Source organism: Macaca nemestrina, chromosome 15 (assembly GCF_043159975.1).
Source record: "Macaca nemestrina isolate mMacNem1 chromosome 15, mMacNem.hap1, whole genome shotgun sequence".
In the NCBI taxonomy this organism is placed as follows: Eukaryota; Metazoa; Chordata; class Mammalia; order Primates; family Cercopithecidae; genus Macaca; species Macaca nemestrina.
The window spans coordinates 96,199,793-96,220,933 of NC_092139.1; the positions used below are offsets into that span (position 1 = coordinate 96,199,793).

General features: G+C 38.6%; 1 protein-coding gene and 1 long non-coding RNA gene across 10 annotated transcripts in view; both read right to left on the reverse strand.

Moving 5' to 3' along the window:
* LOC139358773 (uncharacterized) overlaps positions 1-20,407 on the reverse strand; it is a 50,349-nt gene extending 29,942 nt beyond the window's left edge. The window contains exon 1 of the long non-coding RNA XR_011614282.1: positions 403-20,407. This is a non-coding gene — a long non-coding RNA (uncharacterized lncRNA). The remainder of the gene's footprint in view (positions 1-402) is intronic.
* LOC105495739 (tetratricopeptide repeat domain 28) overlaps positions 1-21,141 on the reverse strand; it is a 715,636-nt gene that overhangs the window by 626,509 nt on the left and 67,986 nt on the right. The gene's annotated exons all lie outside the window — the stretch shown is intronic.

Here is a 21,141-nt window from a genome sequence, read left to right on the forward strand (position 1 = left end):
GCCAAGTGTGGGCTAGTATGAAAGCAGCAACTTCTCTCTTCAAAAGGATTTCGGGTTCAATGACATACAATACCAATTCATAGCCAACTTCTGGTTTTGGAAGGGATTTTCCTCTGCTCTGCAAATGAGGCTGTCTAGCCGCCATGTCCACAGACAGTCAATATCCAGTCAAACCAAACCATCAGAATCTCAAGTACTACTTTGCTGGTTATCCACAGGACACCTGACCCTGACAGTCAATTTTGTTATAACATTTGAATCTAAGCCTCAACAGGAAACACCCCTTCTGCTATATCATCTCATCTAACACTGTTCTTGTCATTAATTTTTAACACATAGAACTCCAGGCCACGAAGATCAGATCCTAGAGGAAAAATTACCATCTCTCACTGAGTATCATACTTAATTTCTGTATATTCTATGCTTAAGCCTTCTTAGCCCTCATTTCTCTTTCTGATCTCACACAAGGAAAAGAAAGTAGCATTGAAGTACTCTGAAATGGGACCCTCCAATTCTTACCTCAAGCATTCCTAAATTCTAAAGATGGAACTACCAGTCCCCTATCTTCCAACCTCTAGTTTATCCAAATAATCCTGTTGTACAATCTTAGTGACTATTCTCCGTGTTAAATAAAATTTAGAGGAGGCCCTTGATTTGAGCTGAGCCCCTATACTAGACCCTAATAGACCAAACAGAAATGGAGTTACTCTTGTTTAAGTTCCACATCACAAAACTGAACTACAACTAAGCTGTTTATCTGACTGTTCAAGAAATCAGGAAATAAATAATGGCCAAATTCCCAAACAAGCCAGCATTAGCCACCATGATAAGAAGCCCCCTCTGCTTTAACCCTTACAAGGAAATTAACTTTAAAAGGACCAATCTGCTTTTTGTTCCCTCTTTCTGCTTTCTTCATTCAGCCTTTTCCTGTCTATATTCACTGCCCACGTTGCAGATGGGAGCTCTCTGAACCTGTTCTGGTTTTGAGGATTGCCTGGTTGTGAGTCATTCTTTGCAAACTCTGTTGAATGTATTTTGTCTAAAGTTTTTCTTTTATCACTCAAGATTGTTATATGTAAATCCACAGTTATGGAGTCTAATGAGGTTTTTGGTAACCCTGCAGTTACCTCTAGCTGAATTATAAAAATAACAGAAAATGGTCGGGCATGGTGGCTCACGCCTGTAATCCTAGCATTTTGGGAGGCCGAGGTGGGTAGATCACAAAGTCAGGAGTTCAAGACCAGCCTGGCCAAGATGGTGAAACACCGTCTCTACTAAAAATACAAAAATTAGCCGGGCATGGTGGTGGGTGCCTGTGTGGTGGGTGACTGTAATCCCAGCTACTCAAGAGGCTGGGCAGAGAACTGCTCAAACCCGGGAGGCAGAGGGTACAGTGAGCCCAGATCATGCCACTGCACTCCAGCTTGGGGGACAGAGTGAGACTCCATATAAAACAAACAAACAAACAGAAAACCTGAAACTATAACTTCCTATTTGATCTCATGGGCTTCTTCCAATTTCTAAATTTTTTTTTTTTTGAGATGGAGTCTCGCTCTGTCGCCCAGGCTAGAGTGCAGTGGCACGATCTCGGCTCACTGCAAGCTCTGCCTCCTGGATTCACACCATTCTCCTGCCTCAGCCTACCAAGTAGCTGGGACTACAGGCTCCCATCACCATGCCCGGCTAATTTTTTTGTATTTTTAGTACAAATGGGGTTTCACCATGTTAGCCAGGATGGTCTTGATCTCCTGACCTCGTGATTGTTTTTTATTTGGAGACAGGATCTCACTCTGTCACCTAAGCTAGAGTACAGTGGAGTGACCACGGCTCACTGCAGCCTTAACCTTCCAGGCTCAAGTGATCCTGGCACCTCAGCTTCCCAAGTAGCTGGGACCACAGACATGTGGCCACCATGCTCGGCTAATTTTTTATGTTTAGTTGAGATGGGGTTTCACTGTGTTGCCCAGGCTGGTCTCAAACTCCTGAGTTCAAACGATCCTCTTGCCTCAGCCTCCCAAAGTGCTGGGATTACAGGTATGAGCCACCACACTTGACCCAGAAGTTGTTATTTTTAAATATTTAATTAAAGGACATTTATAGGCCAGGCGCAGTGGCTCACGTCTATAATCCTGGCACTCTGGGAGGCTGAGGTAGGAGGCACTGGAGCCCAGGAGTTTGAGACCAGAGTGGGCAACATGGGGAGACCCCACCTTTACAAAAAATTTAAAAATCAGGCCGATTGTGGTGGCTCACGCCTATAATCCCAGCACTTTCGGAGGCCAACACAGGCAGATCACTTGAGGTCAGGAGTTTGAGACCAGCCTGGCCAACATGGCAAAACTCTGTCTCCACTAAAAATACAAAAAAAAAAAAAAAATTAAGCAGGTGTGGTGATGCATGCATGTAATCCCAGCTACTCAGAAGGCTGAGGTAGGAGAATCACTTGAACCCAGGAGGCGGAGACTGCAGTGAGCCCAGATTGCGCCATTGCATTCCAGCCTGAGCAACAGAGTGAGACTCTGTCTAAAAAAGAAAAAAAAAAAAAAAAAAAAAGAAAGGAAAACAGCCATGTATAGTGGCATGTGTCTGTGTGGTCCTAGATACATAGGAGGCTGAGGCAGGTGGACTGCTTAGGCTCCAAGAGGTCAAGGCTGCAGTGAGCCATGGGTAACAGAGGGGGTAACCACTGTAGTCCAGCCTGGATAACAGAGTGAGACCCTATCTCAAAAAAAAAAATAAAGAACATTTACAGAAAGTGATCAGCAACTTCTGTACCCACTTAAATTACACCTAGTACTTTCAGAAAGTATAGTTACAAAGCATCTTTTAATATATACATTTTTGATATCTTGATCAGGCTCATGCCTAATTGATCCAATGATATTATTGCTTCCAGGATGCCACACTTTGTTTATTTCTGTATCACTATTACTCCTCCTCCATTTCCTTTGCTTGTTGTTTGTCTTCTCCCTGCCCTCCGAATGGTAGAGTACCTCCAGACTCAGTTCTTAGACATCTTTTCTGTCTACATCCCCTCAGTAATTCCATCCAGTATCATGATTTAAAATATAAATTTATTTCATATTAGAGCTTAGGCCTCTCTCCCAAACTCTCAACTCAAATATTTAACTGCCTACTCAACATTTCACTTAGATGTCCTTTAGGTATCTCAAACCCAACATGTCCAAAACTGAATTTATGATCTTCTTCCCAACCCAACTCTAACTGCAACTTTCTTCATCTCAGTTGATAGCAAATCTAGGTTATGCTCAGGCCAAACACCTAGGAAGCATCCTTGACTTCTTCCAGACTATCAGAAAATACTATTGCCATTATTTCAAAAGATATCCAGAATTTGACTACTACTTATTACCATGATCATCTCTCATAAGGATTAGTTCAATGGCTGCCTAACACCACTCTGCTCTTTATCCTTGACTCCCAAAGTTCAGTCTCAACACAGCAGCCAGAATATTCCTCTCAAAAGGTAAGTCAGATCATGCCACTTTTCTGCTCAAAACCTTCTAATGGCTCCATATTTACTGAGTAAAAGTCAGGGTCCTTACAATGGCTTAAAATGACCTACATGATCTAGTCCCAATTAACTCTCAGAAAGCAATGTTCTATTACTTTCCCTTTCGCTCACTGCATTCCAGCCACATGAAACTCATTCCTCAACTACGTTAGGTTCTCTCTTGCCTGATGGCCCAAGCAAGGCCAAGGGCATAATTAAGAACACTTTCTAACCTGGGGAACATAGTGATATCCTGTCTCTACAAATAAAAAAAAATTAGCCAGGTGTGCTAATGGCCTTGCTCTTCCCCCAGATAACCTTCATGGTTAACCTCCTCACATCCTTCAACACTTTGCCCAAATATTACCTTCTGCATAAAACCTACCCTACTCCACTTCTCTCACCAGCACTACCTTTACTTTGCTTTTATTTTCCCCCCAAGCATTTAACACTTTTTAACGTATATTTCTTTCTGTTTTATCTCATTCGAAAGCTCCATCTGAGTTGATGCAACTTTTTCTTTGGGGTCACAGACGTATCCCAAGTGCATATAATAATATTCAACATTCAACAAACACTCAGTTAACATTTGTTAAATGAAAGAACCAAATCTCATATGCCAGTGGTCTGTCAGTGGCTAAGGACCACAACATTGCTAAGAGCCATGAGGCCCTATTCCTTTTTGTTCAATCTAACCTAATAAATAAATTATAAAACCTACTAGCCTTGCAAATAATGGAAAGCCTGGCAAACTATGGATTCAAGCTATTGTTCCTAAAACAATAAAAGCATAAATATAATCCAAAGGGAGCCATACCCCATTGCAAGTTTTCGGTCTATACATACTATTGAGAGTACACTTATTGTTTGCAGGTAAAACAAAGTTTAGAAAAATTATAACTTTAGAAAGTAGAACTGAAGTTCAAAGTTATTTAAATGAGTTTGTGAAATGGTCTGTTTAAAAAAAAAAAAAAATGACCCTTAATAGGTAAACCTATTCCTTTTATTCCTTGAGGGTCTCGCTCTATACCTCAGGTTGGAGCGCAATGATACAATCACAGCATCAAAGCTCACTGCAGCCTCGACCTCCTGGGCTCAAGTGATCCTCCTACCTCAACCTCCCAAGTAGCTAAACTGCAGGTTTAGCTGGCTATTTATTTTTTTATATTTGTAGAGACAGGGTATTGCTATGTTCCCCAAGCTGGAAAGTGTTCTTAATTATAAGAAGTATACAATTTTAAATAAAATTTACATAGAGCTCTGCTGTCTACAAACTGTTTTTATAAAGAATCTTGTTTGAATCTTATACCAAGCCTGTGAGAGATGTGTTACTAACCTCATTTTGTAAATATGGTAACTGAAGCTAACAGAAGTTAAATGACTTTCCTAAGTGACTCAGCTGGTAAACAGAGATTCCAAGACTCAATTCCAGGTCCATGTGCTTTTAAAACATTTTTTGAAATAATTATAGATTCATAAGAAGTTATAAAAATAGTACAAAGGACCCATGTACCCTTCACCCAGTTCCCTCCAATAGTTTCATCTTATACAGGTGTAGTAAAACCTCAAAACCATGAATTCACATTGGTCTATATACCTTTTCTTAGAGTGTCTGGGAATGAAAATGGACTACAATATGACTCAAAGATTTTTTTTTAATTCAAGTGAAGACAATTTACGTATATGAGCTAGGAAGTAATTTCTAGGAATACACTATTTTGCTCTAAGAATTATGGGAGTATTACATTGCACTTGGATATTTATATTTAACAATGTAAACAACATAGCTGAGAAGTATTTGAAAATATGAGTAAAAAGAAAGAGGGCGGAGCTGCGGGGAGGGTGAGTCTGAATGAAAGAGACTGTCATGCAGTCGTCCAAGGGGCCACCAAATGGAAGGGTAGGGTGGGTAGACTACCTGGTGGAGCAGAGGCAAGAGCAAGTTGGGCATGGAAGGGCAAGGCCTGCACGAAGTTGGGTGTGGTAGGACATGAACTAGGTTATGAAGAGAAGCAATGAGTGGGGGACCTGGAGAGACAGGATCTAGGGGGTCTATGGTGCCTGCCATCTAATGAGTGGGATTTGCTAGGTGTGGTGGTGAGCACCTGTGGTCCCATCTACTGGGAGGCTGAGGAGGGAGGATCGCTTGAGCCCAGGAGTGTGAGGCTACAGTGAGCTATGATCACACCACAGCACTCCAGCTTGGGCAACAGAATGAGACTTTGTTTCTAAAAAATTTAAAATTAGGCCAGGCACAGTGGCTAATGCCTATAATCCTAGCACTCTGGGAGGCCAAGATGGGAGGATCGCTTGAGGCCAGTAGTTCGAGACCAGCCTGGTCAACACAGGCTTAAATTAAATCTGTAAGTTAAAAAAATAAATAAAGGTAAAGTGGACCAAAGTTGATTTGATAAACTTCTCTTCATTTATGTGATTGGTTATGTCACAAGATCTCTCTGCTCTGGCTAGTTCATAAAAACTACTCTTGAATCTCATGAATGACGATCCTTCCGTTTCAAACCCAGATTTTTTTTTTCCTCCTCCCTTCTGTATTCATGACAGTATTGTTACAATTAACTGCTTCATTCTTGTGGAAACTTTTTCCTTCATTGGCTTTTAGGACACTGACTCTCTTGATTCTCCTTTATTCCATTTTTTGTTTTCTATTACCTATTACTTTTTATCAAAAACCTCCCCTTTTCTTAGAGCACAAGAATCACAGTCACATTTAGGACACAGCAATTTTTCCAGGTCAAAAATATTATTGACCATCATTTGGGCAACTTAGCACAACCATCCACTCTTCTAAGGTCTCCTCTATATTTCCCAGAACCTCTTTTGTTGTTTAGATTTAGGTTAGATTTTGCTAATGAAAGGAACCATATAAGATTTGGAAAGAGGAGAAGCCATTATTTTCTGAAGGCGGCTGGAGGCAGAAAAGCAAACATAAATTTCATAGCAGCTTTTGGGTAACTGTTTGAGAATCACCTGCTTATTGCTATAGCCCTAAATATATGGCAGAAGCTTTCCCAGAGATGCTTCATAATTGCAGCAGTTTTCCAGTGAGCTTTTGAGAACACTGAAAGTCTTCAGTGTTCGTGTTCGGTGATCTTCAGTGTACCTTTCAGTTGTAGTTTCTCTAATTTTCCAAAATGACTTATATGACATTCACTCCCCTAGCTCTTCCAATATTCATGCAAGCCCTAATTCCCAGACTAAAACTTATTCCCAAAATATTTTAAATGCCTCTTTTTGTTGTCAGGCTCAGACTCTTAGCAACCAGATAGACGGACAGACAGACAGACAGACAGACAGGTAGGTAGGTAGACTGAAGAACTGATTGATCATTCAATAGATAGATGAAGAGTTTAGATTGATTGATTGGTTTATATGTTCATCAAATACCCCAGGAAGGATGCAAAATAATCTAGTAATGGCAATTGCCTTTGGAGAGGAAAACTGAATGGCTAGAAGAATAGAAGAAAATAGTCTTTACTGTATACTCTTTTTGTACCTTCTTAAATTTTATTATATAAGTATGTATCAACTATTCAAAAAGGAAGTAATTATTTAAAAGTATATATTCATATAATTTTTGTTTTATTCCTTTAAGGGCCAGACAGACCCAGAGAATTTTTCTGTCCATGGCCATTTACTAGTTCTACTACATCTTCAATCCCTGTGCAATAGGTAGTGGTGGAGTAGGGAGGGGAAGAATGACTTTTCAGGAATGAGGTATTTTGCACTCTTAATTTAAAAATCAGCTATAGAGCTATTGTCAAGGCTTCTTGAGTTTGGAAGAAATTGTTTTATTAATTCACTGGTATATTAAACAACTACTCATGAAAGATACAAAGACGAAAACAAAAAGTCCCCAGCACTATAATTAAGGCACAGATAAAGTACTAGAAGCTGTGATGAGAGACACTGATGTTGAACTTAGAACTTTGACGACAAAATGAATTTTAGAGATTTAGCCTCCAGCATTATTTTTAAACTAAATAATAAACCAATCTTGTCTCTCATTCCCTAAGAGAACTACAATTAAATGTTTATTAATATAAAAATTAAACATTATTTTTATGGCCACTAACCCTAATTCTGTAAAGATACCTAACCCTAACTCTCCAAAGTAGTATTCTTTAATTAGATAATGTAACACAAAACCTTCTGAGGTCTGGGGAAAAACTGCCATAAACTGAGAATCACTGAAGCAGCAAGCCACTGTTAGGGTTTTAAGTTTATCCTTTGGTACCTTAGGGCAGAAAAAAAGGTTGAGACTCATTGTCATAATTCATTTTAAAGTAATATTCAATTTATAAAAATTTTAACCTCTCTATAACTTTTAGGAAAAATCTGTAGTAGAGCACAGTAATAGTATAATATAGTATAAAGTGAGGTGCTCCTATGTGTATAATAATCCCTAGATACCACTGCACTCCAAGTACTCAAATAGACAGGATCCTCTCTTTGAGGAAGGAAAACTCTTGAATACAAGATAATACAATTCTATAGGAAAAGGAAAGTCAAAATATCTCTTGAAATCTTCACCATCTGATCAATAAGAAGGAAAGTCTCTGCATGTTAAATTCACTAATCACTAACAGACTTGCAGTGCTATTTAGCATGCCTAAGCACACAATCTTCTTGGTATACTACTGCCCCCTGGGGGTTACAGTATATTACTACTCTTCTGAGAAAATAGTATCGGAGTGAATCAACAGTACAGACATTCTTTGCTACTAACAATACAATGCAAAAGGTCCATGTTGTAGGCCTTTTAATAACATACTAGTAAGCTTTTCATAAATAATCTCTCTTTTTAAAAAAAGCATATTTATTTCTACCTGAATAATCGGGAACTAAGTACACAATAAAACTTAATTATAGAAAGTGGTTGTTAATATGATTGAGGACATCAAGGCTTACATAGCATTTTGCATTTTCGAAGCACTTAGCCAACATTAAATGATTAATCTTTACAACATTCTTGAGGGTAATATTATCACCATCTTTTTGTAGAAAAGTAAATAGCAAGGTTAAGTAAAGTATTAGAAAGTCAAGAATTGGTCAGTAACTAATCAGCAAAGTGCCTCAGGAGAATGGTTTAATGTAAAACATGAAGCACTAATACATTAACTCATCTCTAATACCCCTTGACCTACTTCTAGGAGAAATTAATTCTTTCTATTTGTGACCCCGTAGCATTTTCTAGATTCTTTTATTATAAAACCTATACTTTTATATTATAATTATTGGATTGTCAGTCTCCCTGACTAAACAGTGCCTCCACAAGATTTTGCACAGTGTCCAGCACATAGCAAGACACAACAATGAATCATTCAGTCATCTGTTCAACAAACGATTACACATCTTTAATAAGTAATAATATGTGGCCAGGCGCGGTGACTTATGTCTGTAATCCCAAAACTTGGGGAGGCCGAGGCAGGCAGATCATAAAGTCAAGAGATTGAGACAATCCTGGCCAACATGGTGAAACCCCATCTCTACTAAAAATACAAAAATTATCTGGGCATGGTGGCACACGCCTGGAGTCACAGCTAGTCGGGAGGCTGAGGCAGGAGAATCGCTTGAACCTGGGAGGTGGAAGTTGCGATAAACCGAGATTGCGCCACTGCACTCCAGCCTGGGCGACAGAGCGAGACTCCGTCTCAAAAATAATAATAATAATAACAATAATAATAACATGTAAGTCACTGTTCTACACACAGGGGATATGGTGGTGAATAAGAAAGCCAAGCTCCCTACTCTCATGGAGCCTACATTCTACAAAGGAAAGGCAGATGACCAAAAAACAAAAACAATCAGACAGTAAAAACAGCTTAAGAGGAAATTCAAATAGAATGATGTGACTAAAGATGGCTAGGTGGTTATATTAGATTAGGCAGTTATATTCAAGCTGATCTCTGAATTGTAAGAAAACAACCAGTCATAATCACACAGAGAAAAGACAATTCCAGGTGTCAAGTACCAAAGAACCAAAGTGGAGAAGAAATGCAAATATTAAAGGAACGAGAAGGAAAAAAGGCTGGCTATAGTGGGCAAAGGAGTGAGTGCTAAAAGATGATTATCACAGAGGTAGACAGAGACCAGATCAGGATTTTCTTGGGCCAGGATAAGAATTGTATTCTAAAAGAAAAAGAATTTTATTCTAAGTGAGATGGGAAGTTATTTAAGGCTCCATAATACTTACTGCTTATTTGAATTGCTGTATTTGCCTCGTAGGTGGCACTAAAAGGAAAATTAATACTTAGAAATGAAAATTACTATGCTATTGGTTAGGGAGCTTTTCTGTTTAATAAATTACTTTTTAGTGAAAAGTTATTTTATAATTAAATGTTCAGACTAAAAGATAAAGCAGCAGTGTCTACTAACATTTTAATAGAAGTTAGAATAATGAGATTTTGACAGTCATTATTGGAAGAAATTGAAGAGCTCCTGCATAAACTACTGTACATTATAGATGACTGTACCAGGATCTTATGCTAATCACTTATTAATTTTGCAAAGCCTAAGATATCTCCAAATAGCTCATGATATGTAACAGACAGACATCTGGAGAGGAGGCTCCTAAGTGAAAGTATGGAAGTGTCATTAAATCTCTTCCTCTTACCAAAGAAACCAGAATGAAAAAGTAGCATATATTTAGAAGCAAGAACACTTCTCACCACATTAACTGAACAAAATACAGCAATAGCCTAGAAATTAAGGTCAGGTTCATATTTTACCTGGGATGATATAGGTACTAGAGAAGCCTCAAGGGTAACACCGAGTCATAACATCAAGATTCAGTTAAATTTAATCTCACATATAATCGCTCCAGAGAAAATACTATCATTTGCTCATTCTAGGTGGCTTGAACATTTGTTGTATTAAAGTTTGTGTATTTTTTACCTTTTTAATGTGGTTTTTAGTTGTCATAAAAAAACACACAACACCAAAATTTACTATGTTAGTCATTTTTAAAGGTTCAGTTTAGCAGTGTTAAGTATATTAACATTGTTTTGCAACAGATTTCTAGAACATTTCATCCTGAAAAACTGAAACTCTACACTCACTGAACAACTATCCATTTCCCCCTTTTCCCAGCCTCTGGCAACCACCATTCTACTTTCTATATAACTCTATGTTTTTTAAATTATAATATTACATTGTAACAATACCCAGGCCCCTACAAAAGAAACTATGCACATAAGCATCTGAATTGGTGTTTTAGTTTGTTTTTGTTTAAACACAATTTCCTAAACCAAAATGTGTATATAAAGGGCTAAGAATTGCCTCTAATATAGACAGGAATACAGAAGTGACTTAGAAATACACTGTAATATGCACTGCACTATTTCCAGTCCACCATGAATGTCACCAATTATTAGAGAGAAGCAGGGTTACTGGCAACCAGCAGTACGGCAACTAGCCAATATACGATCTATTTATATGGGAAAAAAAGTACATAAGGAGAATGAATACTGGACTTAAAGTTTTTAAAAACCTAAATTTGAGAATAGGCTAAAAGAGATTACTAAAATCCTCTTATCTTTTTTGGGGGAGTGGGGAGGGACAAGGTTTTGCTCTGTCACCCAGGCTGGAGTGCAATGGCGCAATCATAGTTCACTGCAGCATTGAGCTCCCAAGCTCAAGCAATCTTCCTACCTCAGCCTCCTGAGTAGCTGGGACAATAGGTACATGTCACCACATCTCTTGAGTTCAAGCAATCCTCCTGCCTCAGCCTCCCAAAGTGCTGGAATTATAGGCATGAGCCATGTGCCTGGCCCATTTTTAGCCTTTATATTTTACAAGGAACTTCCACATACACAAATTCATTTAGTCAAGTCACAAGCCCTCCAGATTTCAGTTTTCTTAAATCATTTTCTGTAAAACAGGGATAAAAATATTCGCCATGCTGACCTCACAGGGTTAAACCATGGAAAAACTGCAATAATAAATATAAATGCAACTTAAAAGTGATAAGCAGGCCGGGCGTGGTGGCTCACGCCTGTAATCCCAGCACTTTGGGAGGCTGAGGTGGGCGGATCACGAGGTCAAGAGTTCGAGACTATCCTGGCTAACATGATGAAACCCCATCTCTACTAAAAATACAAAAATTAGCCAGGTGTGTTGGTGGGCGCCTGTAGTCCCAGCTACTTGGGAGGCTGAGGCAGGAGAATGGCGTGAATCCGGGAGGCAGAGCTTGCAGTGAGCCGAGATCACGCCACTGCACTCCACCCTGGGCAACAGAGCAAGACTACGTATCAAAAAAAAAAAAAGTGATAAGCACTACTGTGTGGAGGTAAGTTACCTGAAGACTGCCTGAAGATAAATTTTTAAAATGCATTACTTCTAACCAACGAATAGTTACACATTTAGTTAACAGTGACTACATACAATTTATGTCAAATGATTTATAGATTATCCTGGATATAAAGAGTTAGTAAAATTTCCTCTATCCATTTGGGGAATAGGAAACAAACTCTCTGAAATCTGCTAATGGTGAGGTCGAACTTAAAAGAAGATCAAAATATAAATCTATAAATCTACATATTACATATAACAAGAATGACAAGGGAGTATACTTTACTCCCATCGCATTAAGGAGTCAAGACTATAAGTATAGTTATTCATGATACAGAGCAGCAAATCTTTAGAGAATCAGTAATGTGATAGATTACAAAACTGTGAGTGAAATGCTTGTTCAAAGAAAATTACAAGAGCACAAGCACAGGCAAGATTCTTATAAGACAAAAACACACCAAAATCAAGAACAAAACTACTCTCTGGGTGCTATATAGTATAAAATTGTGGGATTTATATGAAGAATACTACATCTCACTCCTTAGAAGTAGGTCTTATTAAATTTGCAAATATAACCAAGAAGGCCATATAAAATCCTTTGGACTCATAAGGATTAAAGAAAAAGAATAGCCATAAATGGCAAGTTCTTTATCCCTACTTCTAAATTGTATAATTTAGCCTATATTTTGCCTATACAAATCAAATGTAGGAAGGAGGGTTTTATCATTATCAGTGAGGAGGTAAGGCATTATCAAATTCTGAACCTTTGGTAACTAATTTTTAGAATCACCTTTTTAATCCCTCCCCCATTTGAAAGAAATGCTTTGCTATGACACCATTTGCTGAATGTCTACAATCAGCTTGGCACAATGGCTCATGAACCTTCAGCAAAGCTGATCTGATGATGATGGGATCCACAAAATCCAAGTAATTCAGTCTATGAGCAAGCTGAGCGTGGTGGCTCATGCCTATAATCCCAGCACTTTGGAAGACCAAGGTGGGAGGATCCCTTGAGGCCAGGAGCTCACAACCAGCTTGGGCAAAATAGCAAGACCCCCATCTCTACTAAAAATAATTTTTCTATAAAAAAGTAACTTAGTCCATGAGGGGTCCAAATAAGGGTAGTCAGTGCCATGTCAATTAGAATAAGGCTGTAGATTGAGACTTTAAAGTAGTTATAAGTATGATGAGGTATAAAGGTTCTATTTTCAATAAAATACTGACCCAAAGGTTAAAAGTCATTTGTTCCCCAGGTTCTTTGGAACCAGAGTAACAAACTCTGGTTGTTATTGGGTAACAGATTTGTCCCTTGGAATACAGCAATTTGGCAACCATCCAACTAATTTCATTTCTTTCAGTCCACAAAAAAAAATGGATCATCAGCCATAGTTCTTCCATTCTTCCTTTCAACAAATATTTATTGAAGGTTTACAATGTGCTAGGCACTTAACAGTTTGATCAGTCAATATAGCTTACAACTGCCATAGAACCTTCAAATAAAATGACTGCAGGCCGGGCACGGTGGCTCAAGCCTGTAATCCCAGCACTTTGGGAGGCCCAGACGGGCGGATCACGAGGTCAGGAAATCGAGACCATCCTGGCTAACACGGTGAAACCCTGTCTCTACTAAAAAATACAAAAACTAGCCGGGCGAGGTGGCAGGCGCCTGTAGTCCCAGCTACTCAGGAGGCTGAGGCAGAAGAATGGTGTAAACCCAGGAGGCAGAGCTTGCAGTGAGCTGAGATCAGGCCACTGCACTCCAGCCTGGGTGACAGAGCAAGACTCCGTCTCAAAAAATAAATAAATAAATAAATAACTTCATAACTAAACCTTGTCGCTTAGTCTTTAAAAAGTAATTTATGGGAGAACCACGGTGGCTCACATCGTAATCCCAGCCATTTTGGGAGTCTGAGGCAAGAGGGATGCTTGAACCCAGGAGTTCAAGACCAGACTAGGCAACAGAGTGAGACCCTGTATCTACAAAAAGGTTGAAAACAAAAAATCAGCTGGGCATGGTGGCACACACCTGTAGTCCCCACTACCCAAGAGGCTAAGGTCGGGGGGGTTGCTTGAGCCCAAGAGGTTGAGGCTGCAGAGAGCCATAATCTCGCTACTGCACTCCAGCCTGGGCAACAAAGCAAGACCTTGCTTCAAAAAATAAAACTAAAAATATGCTCAAGGACATCTATCTCAATGAATGTTGAGCCTGGGCAACAAAGCAAGACCTTGCTTCAAAAAATAAAACTAAAACTATGTTCAAGGACATATATCTCAATGAATGCATGCATTAAACACAACAAAAATTGATATAGACCATGCAAAAGTAAATGTAAAAACAGAACCAGCTGAACACTTAACAATCTTTCCAATTGTGAAGTTCTACAAAGATGCTGTAAGACTGTTAAAATAACGAGATTGGATAATATGTATTGAGTATTTATCATTATACTGAAAAATTTATATCTTCAGAGAATACACATATAACAACCAACCCATCAACCTACACAAGACTACCAAAAGCTACATAATGTAGAATAATCTTAACTATAAATTAAACACAAGAGGGCGCCCAAGTCTGGAAAATTCTTCATAAAACCAAAGGCAAATTGCATTTTACTCAACAATTTACAGCTCTTAAAGCATCGTCACAAGGATTTATAAAAGATTCTTCCTGCATGTACTTAGCCAATTGTACTAAAAATATGTCCTTTTCTCAATATACTTTCTAGAAATCAGATCACTGCTTCTCTAATATCTAAAATTCTGTGTCTAAATTGACTTTAAACCTAAATTAGTATTTTATCATTAAGAAAAATTATGATTCTTACTCAGTTTATACCACTTTTACGTCAATCAACTTCTCCCTGGAAGACCTACTATTAGGAAATTAACCTACTATTAGGAATTAACTCTTAAAATATTTTCAAATATCACTAGAGCTTACCCATTGAATAATTATAATAAACTTATTATAAACCTGATGATCATAATAAACTTGTAGGAAATAGATCTACAATTTTTAGATATTTAAGCAAATCTATATCAGCTGTTTAATTCTTGAACAGTGAACATTCTATCAATAATATTCCGTTCCAAGAGTTGCCAACTGGCCAGGCGCGGTGGCTCAAGCCTGTAATCCCAGCACTTTGGGAGGCCGAGACGGGCGGATCACAAGGTCAGGAGATCGAGACCATCCTGGCTAACATGGTGAAACCTCGTCTCTACTAAAAATACAAAAAACTAGCCGGGCGAGGTGGCGGGCGCCTGTAGTCCCAGCTACTCGGGAGGCTGAGGCAGGAGAATGGCGTAAACCCGGGAGGCAGAGCTTGCAGTGAGCTGAGATCCGGCCACTGCACTCCAGCCTGGGCGACAGAGCGAGACTCCGTCTCAAAAAAAAAAAAAAAAAAAAGAGTTGCCAACTGATTACAAATGGTAGCCCATGATTTCATTAGTTCACTCCCTCATGAAATAACAAGACCACCTGAAAAGACTACATACAGCAGCCCTCCATATCCATGGGTTCTGCATCTGTGGATTCAACCAGCTGTGGACTAAAAACCTTTTTTTAAAAAATTGCAGGTGTACTGAACATATAGACGTCTTTTCTTGTCATTATTCCCTAAGTGATACAGTATAACAACTATTTACATAGCATTTACATTGTATTAAATATTATTAGTAGTCTAGAGATGATTTAAAGTTTGTAGGAGGATAGAAACAGTTTATATGCAAATACCACCTCATTTTATATAAGGAAATGGAGCATCCACAGGTTTTGATATCCATAGGAGGTCCTGGAACCGATCTCCCAAGATACTGAGAGATGACTATACTAAGATTATAGAGCCTATAGGCAGAAGCATAATCCAAAATAATTTAGAAGCACATTCTGCCTACTTAACCCAAGATTCACAGCAGAGTACACCACACACACACACAAACACACACACACACACACACACACACACACACAGGGTTCTGGGTTTGTAGCTCTCTTTAGTTTTATATAGCACTAATGCTGACTGTTATATGTGAAATTATTCTAATGCTAACTCCTATTCTGATATATTCTGCTTTATTCCTATACAAAGAGACACCTGGCACAAGGATTTCTGATAGACACAAGCACAAAAATATTAGTTATCCCTTACACATTATCAACCTAGAGAAACAAAGCAAGGGATGGACTGGATGCTAGGATCAAGAGAGTCAAGCAAGCAGTCCAGACTAGCAACAATGAACTGCAGGTTAGGTACTACGGGCAAAGGCTGACGGTCCAAAGAAAAGCACATGGAATATATCATTACAGTGATCAAAGGTCAAGGCGCCAACCAAGAAAATAACCGTCAGGAACCCAAGAGTGGTCAAAATCCAGTCACCCAAATAAGTTGCCTGTAATGTGAGCACCTAGTACAGAGCTGATACTACAGCTTAACTATCTTAACTAGAGAATCCTAATACACTTCTTGCCAGATAATTGATCCTGGACCAGAAAGGAAAGGGTGTCTATAAAGGACATTACTGGAGCAATCATTCAAATTTCAAGGGGGTCTGTGGTTTAGAAAGCAGTACTGTATCAATGATGATGTCCTAATTTTAATGGTGGTACTGTGGTTTTATATCAACGTTACCAATACATACTGAAGGATTTAGGGGTGATCGCACATCATGTCTGCAACTTATTCTCAATTCAGAAAATAACAGTAATAGTAATAGAAAAAGAATTATAGGCCGGGCGCGGTGGCTCAAGCCTGTAATCCCAGCACTTTGGGAGGCCCAGACGGGCGGATCACCAGGTCAGGAGATCGAGACCATCCTGGCTAACACGGTGAAACCCCGTCTCTACTAAAAAAAATACAAAAAACTAGCCGGGCGAGGTGGCGGGCGCCTGTAGTCCCAGCTACTCGGGAGGCTGAGGCAGGAGAATGGCGTAAACCCGGGAGGCGGAGCTTGCAGTGAGCCGAGATCGCGCCACTGCACTCCAGCCTGGGTGACAGAGCCAGACTCCGTCTCAAAAAAAGAAAAAAAAAAAAAAAGAAAAAGAATTATAGGCCAAACATGATAAATGTTAACAACTGGAGGATCTAGATAAAAGATACACAAAAGTCCTTTGTACTAATCTTGCAAATGTTCTCTAAATTTAACATTTCAAAAGTAAAACTTTAAAAATATACAAATAAAATGTTAAATGCTTTGACAATGAAGTATAGTATATTTTAAAAGAAATATCTAAACTGATCAACACAAGAAATTATTTCACAGTAAGAAGGTAAAAAATAAATGACATGATTTAGCAATAGAATACATCGCAAAAACTAACTAAACTAATAAATACATAGAGCGATTCTAACTTTAGTTTTGTTTTTTTTTTCTTAGACGGAATCTTGCTCTGTCATCCAGGCTGGAGTGCAGTGGTGCAATCTCGGCTCACTGCGATCTCCGCCTCCTGGGTGCCAGTGATTCTCCTGCCTCAGCCTCCTGAGTAGCTGGGATTACAGGCGTGCGCCAGCACGCCAAGCTAATTTTTGTATTTTTAGTAGAGACAGGGTTTCACCATGTTGGCCAGGATGATCTCAATCTCTTGACCTCGTGATCCGCCCACCTCGGCCTCCCAAAGTGCTGGGATTACAAGTATGAACTGCCGTGCCTGGCCCCTAACTTTGTTCTTAAAAGTCTTGCTGGACTTCAATAAACAACAAATAATATTTCATCATCTGGATAGAAATGGGAGAAAAAAGAAGAAATAATATTTCCAGTAAATTAAGTTAAAAGGCACTCTTTCCAGAGAATTGAAATGAAGGTAATTACGTAAATATTCTAGAAACTTATATACAGGTTAATTTTTTTTTTTTTTTTTTTTTTTTTTTTTTTTTTTTTGAGACAGGGTTTCACTCTGTAGCCCAAGCCAGAGTGCAGTGGCACAATCATGGTTCACTGCAACGCTGGGCTCAGGCTCAAATGATCATCCTGCCTCAGCCTCCCGAGTAGCTGGGACTACAGCTACATGCCACCATACCAGTTAATTTCTTTTTTTAATTATTTTTTGTAGATATGGGGGTCTGGCTTTGTTGCCTAGGCTTGTCTCAAACTCCTGGCCTCAAGAGATTCTCCCACCTCAGCTTCCCAAAACACTGAGATGACAAGTGTGAGCCACCATGCCCAGCCCACAGGTAGCTTTTTCAATACAATAATGTAAAAACAATCCTTTTAACAGTCCTCTTGAAAACGGAAAATAGTGTAATACTTCTGAAATATTAGTAAATCTCTGTACAAAAAAAAAAATCAGGAAATTTAACCAATGACTAAATTTATTCAATGACTTCAAGTGTTGCTATACCAAAATATAAGAATAATGTTTCCGTTTTAGTATTAGTAATACTTCAATTTCCAAAAGAGACTAATTTTATTTAAGTATATTGGTCATCTATCTTATCACTTTAAAAACATTTTTGAAAAAACTATTTCTTGGCTGGGTGCAGTGGCACACGCCTGTAATCCCAGCATTTTGGGAGGCCGAGGCAGGCAGATTACCTGAGTTCACAAGATTGAGACCAGCCTGACCAACATGGCGAAACCCCATCTCTACTAAAAACACAAAAATTAGCTGGATGTGGTGGTTTGCACCTGTAATCCCAGCTACTCGGGAGGCTGAGGCAAAAGAATCTCTTGAACCTAGGAGGCAGAGGTTGTGGTGAGCAGAGATCACGCCACGGCACTCCAGCCTGGCTGACAGAGCAAGACTTGGTCTTAAACAGAAAAGACTTCTTTACCACTATTTCTGGAGTAGCTTTCATAACTTTTTATCTGAAATGCTGTTTTGAGAATATTAAAAAATGTTTCTATAAAAAGACTCTGGAAACTCCTGGGATAATTTTCTCGTTTCATTAAGATAGAAAAATGCTGGCCAGGCACGATGGCTTGTGCCTGTAATCCCAGCACTTTGGGAGGCCAAAGCAGGCAGATCACCTGAGGTCAGGAGTTCGAGACCAGCCTGGCCAACATGCTGAAACCCTGTCTCTACTAAAAATACAAAAATTAGCCAGGCATGATGGCAGGCGCCTGTAATCCCAGCTACTCAGGAAGCTGAGGCAGGAGAACTGCTTGAATCCAGGAGGCAAAGGTTGCAGTGAGCCGAGATCGTGCCACTGCACTCTAGCCTGGATGACAGAGATGAAAGAGAAGAGAGAAGAGAGACGAGGGAGGGGAGGGGAGGGGAGGGGAGGAAAAAGAGAGAGAAAGAAAGAAAACAAAAAGAAAATGCTGCCAAATCTTTATTACAAGAGATAAGACTAATAGAAACCTTTAAAAGTTGTGTCCTGATACATTTTATATATCACCCACAAAGCACATATCTACATTTTAATCAATGTCACTGTCAAGTATATATGACAACAAACCTCTCACTTCATTTTAAAAAATGCATCCACATTCCTTAGTGATAAACATACCATCTGAGAGTTGGAAATGAAATTTATTACTTAACATATGTTTATAACTTAGTATCATTAGAATGAAACATTCTTAAAACAAATTATGACAAATCTGAGAACATAAATAATTGAGCTCCTATTTTCTGAATTTCCTTCACAGCATGATTTCTCTTCTTGCCAGACTTCCTGAATCACTTCCTAAGGACACAGCATCCATCTTAAAGTAGTTGTTTCTATCCCACGAAAGCCTAGTTTCCAAGGAGATGCTATGGACTCTAACATTACTTTAGGCTAACATTTACGAGAAAAATCCCTTTTGGCAAAAACTCTTAGATAAGTAATTCTCCTCTTAGATCAACAATAATAAAATAAAAACTAAATGTACAAATAAGTAAACAATGACCAGTGGCCTTAAGAGAGTCATTTTAATACCAAATAGAAAAGTTACCAATCAAATGGTGGCAGCTAGAAAACATACTTTTGTTTGTAGTTTTTTCTTGAATAACAAAGAAATAAACACTTCTTTGTGTCTTCTAACATGTACCCAAGAAGAGACAGAAACCTTTCAATCACTTTTTTACCTCATCTCTTATAACAGCACACTCAGTAAAAGAGGATGATTTTCCCCAACAAAGGAGGACAGTCGTTTGATGAAAGGTATAGGAGTAGCTGCACTCCCCCTGCTAGAACCACTAAACAAGGGCTACTCTCGTATTACAGATTTTTATCTTCTTTTTAAGTAAAAACTAGAAAATGTTAAATTGGTACATTCATAATGTGAAATATTATGAAGCTGTTACAATTAAATTATGTGTAAATTGCCAGAGAAAAATAAGCACATTGCAAATCTAACATTTAAAAAGTATCCCTTTTTAGGAAGATGTTGATCAAGGATACAAAGTTTCAGTTAGATTGGAGGAATAAATGTTAGTGATCTATTAAACTGCATGGTGGCCACAGTTAATAAAAACATGTAATTCAAAATTGCTAAAATAGATTTTTAATGTTCTCAACACAAAAGAAATATAAATTCGGTAAGGCAATGTATGTGTTAATTATCTGGACTGAATCCTTCTATAATGTATACATAGATCAAAACATCACATGGTACTCCATAAATATATATACTTATCAACTCCTTTTTTTTTTTTTTTTTTTTGAGACGGAATCTCTCCCTGTTGCCCACAGGCTGGAGTGCAATTGGAGTGCAGTGGCACAACCTCGGCTCACTGCAACCTCCACCTCCTGGGCTCAAGCGATTTTCCTGCCTCAGCCTCCCCAGTAGCTGGGATTACAGGCGCATGCCACCACGCACAGTTTTTTTTGTTTTTTGTTTGTTTGTTTGTTTGTTTTTGTATCTTTAGTAGAGACGAGGTTTCACCATGTTGGCCGGGCTGGTCTCAAACCCCTGACCTCGTGATCCATATGCCTCAGCCTCCCAAAGTGCTGGGATTACAGGCATGAGCCACCACACCCGACCAATTGCCAATTTTTTAATTGTTCTAAGTATCTATTTTCTTTAAAAAGCATGTAAGGGTATGTCTGTGAGTACAGGTGTTTATGTGTATAAAGTTACAGATATATTGTAAAAGCTCTCAAAAAATATTCAAACTGAATAAAAATAGTTAACTCTAGGGACTGGAATGGGGAATGGGGTGAGCAACAGACATGAGGGAAATATGATTTTTATTGTTCAAAATTTTTCCAAAAGTAACTTTGAGTTACTTTTGTAATTTAAAAAATTTATATGTGTGTATATATATATACAAGCAATTTACAGACTGACCAAAAAGACCTGAACATAGATTCAAATGCATACAAATTATAAGCCTGTCATAAAATCATGTCTTTAAGGCATATAAAATAAGGGACTATATAGTAACAATA